The sequence below is a fragment of the Salvelinus fontinalis genome, chromosome 1 (assembly GCF_029448725.1).
Source record: "Salvelinus fontinalis isolate EN_2023a chromosome 1, ASM2944872v1, whole genome shotgun sequence".
NCBI classification, from domain to species: Eukaryota; Metazoa; Chordata; class Actinopteri; order Salmoniformes; family Salmonidae; genus Salvelinus; species Salvelinus fontinalis.
In genome coordinates, this window is record NC_074665.1 from 75,730,164 (window position 1) to 75,736,941 (window position 6,778).

Below are 6,778 nucleotides of genomic sequence, written 5' to 3' on the forward strand. Positions count from 1 at the left end.
CAGCCCAGTGCCTCCAGTTCCGGCACCACGCACTAAGCCATCTGTGCGTCTCCAGAGTCCTGTACGCACTGTTCGCACTGTTCCTTCTCCCCGCACTCGCCCTGAGGTGCGTGCCTTCAGCCCGGTACCTCCAGTTCCGGTACCACGCACCAGGCCTATAGTGCGCTTCGAGAGGTCAGTGTGCCCTGTTCCTGCTCCCCGCACTAGCCTTGAAGTGCGTGCTGTCATCCCGGTACCTCCAGTTCCGGCACCACGCACCAGGCCTACTGTGCGCCTCAGCAGGGCAGAGTCGGCCGTCTGCCCATCGCCGTCTGAGCCATCTGTCTGCCCAGCGCCGTCTGAGCCATCTGTCTGTCCAGCGCCGTCTGAGCCATCTGTCTGCCCAGCGCCGTCTGAGCCATCTGTCTGCCCAGCGCCGTCTGAGCCATCTGTCTGCCCAGCGCCGTCTGAGCCATCTGTCTGCCCAGCGCCTTCTGAGCCATCCGTCTGCCACGAGCCATTAGAGCCGCCCGTCTGTCCCGAGCCATTAGAGCCGTCCGTCAGTCAGGAGCCGCTAGAGCCGTCCGTCAGTCAGGAGCTGCCAGAGACGCCAGCCAGTCAGGAGCTGCCAGAGCCGCCAGCCAGTCAGGAGCTGCCAGAGCCGCCAGCCAGTCAGGAGCTGCCCTACAGTCAGGAGCTGCCCTACAGTCAGGAGCTGTCCTACAGTCATGAGCTGCCCTACAGTCATGAGCTGCCTTACAGTCATGAGCTGCCCTACAGTCATGAGCTGCCCTACAGTCATGAGCTGCCCTACAGTCATGAGCTGCCCTACAGTCATGAGCTGCCCTACAGTCATGAGCTGCCCTACAGTCATGAGCTGCCCCACAGTCAGGAGCTGCCCCTCAGTCAGGAGCTGTCCCTCAGCCCGGACCTGCCAGAGTCCCTCAGCCCGGACCTGCCAGAGTCCCTCAGCCCGGACCTGCCAGAGTCCCTCAGCCCGGACCTGCCAGAGTCCCTCAGCCCGGACCTGCCAGAGTCCCTCAGCCAGGACCTTCCAGAGTCCCTCGGCCAGGACCTGCCAGAGTCCCTCAGCCAGGACCTGCCAGAGTCCCTCAGCCAGGACCGGCCAGAGTCCCTCAGCCAGGACCTGCCGCCCCTTATCCCGGTGCTGCCCCTTATCCCGGTGCTGGCCCTTATCCAGGTGCTGCCCCTTCATTTAGGTGGTTTTAGTTGGAGGGTGGTCATTGGGAGGGGAATACAGAAGCGGGGAGTGACTATGGTAGTGTGGGGACAGCAACCGGAGCCTGAGCCACCACCGTGGTCAGATACCCACCCAGACCCTCCCCTGGACTTTGTGCTGGTGCGCCCGGCGTTCGCACCTTGAGGGGGGGGTTCTGTCACGTTCCTGACCTGTTTTCTGTTGTTTTGTATGTGTGTGATGGTCAGGGCGTGAGTTTTGGGTTGCCTGGTATGGCTCTTAATTAGAGGCAGGTGTTTTGCGTTTTCCTCTAATTGAGAGTCATATTAAGGTAGGTTGTTCTCACTGTTTGTTTGTGGGTGATTGTCGCTGTGTCTGTGTATTTTGCACCACACGGTACTGTCTCGTCTCGTTCGTTCGGTCGTTCCTGTTTATGTGTTCCTCGTTTCATGTAAGTTCATAGTTTAGGTCTGTCTAGTTCGTTTTGTTATTTTGTAAATCATTCAAGTGTATTTCGTTTCGTGTTTTTCCGACTTGTCATTAAAACATTATGTATTCATCACCCGCTGCGCCTTGGTCAACTCACTCACCGAAAGAGAGCCGTTACAGAGTCTGTCCAGCCCGATGCGAACAATATACTGCTTTCTCAGGAACAGGCCCAGATCCCTGTGATTGCGTGATGAGGAGGTGGAGAAAAGGGGCCAGAGGGCAGGCTGCCTTCTGAGAATTCGTTGGCGATCGAATAAACCCCCACTTCCTTCCATTCTGCTGGCAAACGTGCAATCTTTGGAGAATAAAATCGATGACATACGCGGAGATTAAACTACCAATGGGACATTCAAACTGTAACATCTTATTCTTCACGGAGTCGTGGCTGAACGACGACACTATCAACATGGTTATATGCTGCACCGGCAGGATAGAACAGCGGCGTCTGGTAAGACAAGGGACGGCGGACTATGTATTTTTGTAAATAACAGCTGGTGCACGATATCTTAAGAAGTCTCGAGCTATTGCTCGCCTGAGGTATAGTATCTCATGATACGCTGTAGACCACACTATACCTAGAAAGTTTTCATCTGTATTTTTCGTAGCTGTTTACATACCACCACAGTCAGAGGCTGGCACAAAGACAGCATTGAATGAGCTGTATTCCGCCATAAGCAAACAAGAAAACCCTCACCCAGGGCAGCGCTCCTAGTTAATGCAGGGAAACTTAAATCCGTTTTACCAAATTTTTATCAGCATGTTAAATGTGCAACCAGAGGGAAAAAAACTCTGGACCACCTTTACTCCACACACAGAGATGCATACAAAGCTCATACAAAGCTCTCCATCACTGTTCTCCTGATTCCAGCTTACAAGTAAAAATGAAAGCAGGAAGCACCAGTGACTAGATCAATAAAAAAGTGGTCTCCGGTGCTCATCGGATGTGGCAGGGCTTGCAAACCATTACAGACTACAAAGGGAAGCACAGCCGAGAGCTGCCCAGTGACACGAGCCTACCAGACGAGCTAAACTACTTCGATGCTCGCTTCGAGGCAAATTACACTGAAACATGCATGAGAGCACCAGCTGTTCCAGGAAGACTGTGTGATCACGCTCTCCACAGCCGATGTGAGTAAGATCTTTAAACAGGTCAACATTCACAAGGCCGCAGGGACAGACGGATTACCAGGACGTGTACTGTGAGCATGCGCTGACCAACTGGCAAGTGTCTTCACTGACATTTTCAACCTTTCTCTGTCCAAGTCTGTAATACTAACATGTTTTAAGCAGACCACCATAGTGCCTGTGCCCAAGAACACTAAGGTAACCTGCCTAAATGACTACCGACCCGTAGCACTCACATCTGTAGTCATGAAGTGATTTGAAAGGCTGGTCCTGGCTCACATCAACACCATTATCCCAGAACCCTAGACCCACTCCAATTTGCATACCGTCCCAACAGATCCACAGAGGATGCAATCTCTATTGCACTCCACACTGCCTTTTCCCACCTGGGAAAAAGGAACACCTATTTGAGAATGCTATTCATTGACTACAGCTCAGCGTTCAACACCATAGTGCCCTCAAAGCTCATCAATAAGCTAAGGGCCCTGGGACTAAACACCTCCCTCTGCATCTGGATCCTGATCTTCCTGACGGGCCGCCCCCAGGTGGTGAGGGTAGGTAACAACACATCCTCCACGCTGATCCTCAACACAGGGACCCCTCAGGGGTGCGTGCTCAGTTCCCTCCTGTGCTCCCTGTTCACTCATGACTGCACGGCCAAGCACGACTCCAACATCATCATTACGTTTGCCGATGACACAACAGTGGTAGGACTGATCACCGGCAACAACGAGACAGCCTATAGGGAGGAGGTCAGAGACCTGGCTGTGTGGTGCCAGGACAACAACCTCTCCTTCATCATGAACAAGACAAAAGTGATGATTGTGGACTACAGGAAAAAGAGGACAGAGTACGCCACCCTTCTCATCAACGGGGCTGCAGTGGAGCAGGTTGAGAGCTTGAAGTTCCTTGGTGTCCACATCACTAACAAAATAACATGGTCCAATCACACCAAGACAGTCGTGAAGAGGGCACAACAACACCTATTCCCCCTCAGGAGACTGAAAAGATTTGGCATGGGTCCGCAGATCCTAAAAAAGTTCTACAGCTGCACCATCGAGAGTATCCTGACTGGTTACATCACTGCCTGGTATGGCAACTGTTTGGCCTCCGACCGCAAGGCACTACAGAGGGTAGTGTGAACGGCCCAGTATATCCCTGGGGCCATGCTTTCTGCCATCCAGGACCTCTATACCAGGTGGTGTCATAGGAAGGCCCTATAAATTGTCAAAGACTCCAGCCACCCTAGTCATAGACTGTACTGGAGAGCCAAGTACTGCTGCTCTTTAATTACTTGTTACTTTAATTTCTTATTCTTATCCGTATTTGTAAGTTAATATTTCACTGTAAGGTCTACCTGTTGTATTCGGCGCATGTGACTAATAACATTTGATTTGATTTGATATAGTGTAGTCAGTAGTTTCTAGCCTGGTTCTAGCCTGGTGTTCATATAGTGTAGTCAGTAGTTTCTAACCTGGTGTTCATTGTGGACATACTGGGTGTGAGTTGTGTAAATTCCACATCTATATATCTATTCTGGTTATTGTGGTAGCACCATTTCACTGTGTCAAATTCCTGTACATGAAAATGTATTTGACAAAGGAAGGGGATTCTGATTCTGATTAAATAAGAACTTTGACGTCTACATACTGTAAATGAGACACCAAATGAATGAGGTACAAACCAAAAACAGTAAGTACAGTGCCAGTCAAAAGTTTGGACACATCTACTCATTCAAGAGTTTTTCTTTATTTTAACTTTTTTCTACATTGTAGAATAATAGTGAATACATCAAAACTATGAAATAACACATATGGAATCATGTAGTAACCAAAAAAGTGTTAAACAAATCAAAATGTATTTTATATTTGAGATTCTTCAAAATAACCACTCTTTTCCTTGATAACAGCTTTGCACACTCATGACATTCTCTGAACCATCTTCACCTGGAATGCTTTTCCAACAGTCTTAAAGGAGTTCACACAAATGCTGAGCACTGGTTGACTGCTTTTCCTTCACTCTGCGGTCCAACTCATCCCAAACCATCTCAATTGGGTTGAGGTCAGGGGATTGTGGAGGCCAGGTTATTTGATGCAGCACTCCATCACTCTCCTTCTTGGTCAAATAGCCCTTACACAGGCTGGAAGTGTGTTGGGTCATTGTCCTGTTGGTGTATCGCTGCAGAATGCTGTGGTAGTCATGCTGGTTAAGTGTGCCTTGAATTCTAAATAAATCACTGACTGTGTCACCAGGAAAGCACCCCCACACCATCACACCTCCATGCTTCACAGCGGGAACCACACATGTGGATATCATCCGTTCATCTACTCTGCGTCTCACAAAGACTGTTGGAACCAAAAATCTCAAATTGGGACTCATCAGACCAAAGGACAGATTTCCACCGGTCTAATGTCCATTGCTCATGTTTCTTGGCACAAGCAATATTTTCTTCTTATTGGTGTCCTTTGGTAGTGGTTTCATTGCAGCAATTCAACCATGAAGGCTTGATTCACGCAGTCTCCTCTGAACAGTTGATGTTGAGATGTGTCTGTTACTTTAACTCTGTAAAGCATTTATTTGGGCTGAAATTTCTGAGACTGATAACTGTAATGAACTTATGCTCTGCAGCAGAGGTAACTTTGGGTCTTCCTTTCCTGTTGGGGTCCTCATGAGAGCCAGTTTCATCATAGCACTTGATGGTTTTTGTGACTGCACTTGAAGAAACTTTAAAAGTTCTTGAAATTTTCCGTATTGACTGACCTTCATGTCTTAACCGTTAAAGTAATGATGGACTGTCGTTTCCCTTTGTTTATTTGAGCTGTTCTTGCCATAATATGGACTTGGTATTTTACCAAATAGGTATATCTTCTGTATACCACCCCTTCCTTGTCACAACACAACTGATCAAACTGGCTCAAACGCATTAAGAAGGGAAGAAATTCCACAAATTAACTTTTAACAAGGCACACCTGTTAATTGAAATGCATTCCAGGTGACTACCTGGTGAAGCTGGTTGAGAGAATGCCAATGGTGTGCAAAGTGGTCATCAAGGCAAAGGGTGGCTATTTTGAAAATCTCAATTTTAAAATATATGTTGATTTGTTTAACAGTTTTTTGGTTACTACATGATACCATATGTGTTATTTCAGAGTTTTGATGTCTTCACTATTATTCTACAATGTAGATAATAGTAAAAATAAAGAAAAACACTTGAATGAGTAGGTGTGTCCAAACCTTTGACTGGTACTATATATTAGTCTGAAGGCCAGAAAGGTAAGGGCCCACGGACCAATATCATGGACCAATATGAATATCGTCATGCATATATATGATAAATCACACATTAAGTAATATTTTACAAATGTGTGTTAGCGACCTGGGGCCGACCCTGGTCTAAATCACCGTGACACGGGGACATGGTAGGTATAAGCACATATCCCAGAGCCTATAAACTAAACAGGCAGTTATTGATTCTGCTCAGCCATCTTCCTTCACCCCGAGTCCCGGAGGTTAAGTTTGCAATATTAATGGATCCTCTAGAATAGGGAGTATATTTGTGTCCCAAATTGCACTCTATCCCCTATATAGTGCACTACTTTTGACAATGGCTCTGATCAAAAGTAGTGCACTATATAGGAAATAGGGTGCCATTTGGGAAGCACTCAGGGAGTGTGTCTGGGCCTGGCCGGCTCCACTGGCCAACGCCGCAGCACTGGAGTGGTCAGCAGTTTATGATGGTGAGGCCAACAGGTCAATGGGGAATCAGGGGTCAAAAATGGCCATCCCAAAGGTCTCCAATGACCCCGGTCAATTGATTGCTTACACACCAGAAAGCTTCCTCTCTGCATTAACTTCAAATTTAGCCCTGGACACTACAGGGCCATATGACCCACACCACCCTCTCTACCTCCCCTCTCTCTACACATCCGCTGGAAGACTGTGGTCTGACGTGACTGAACAGTAGATCATATGGTGTGGATATTTCAA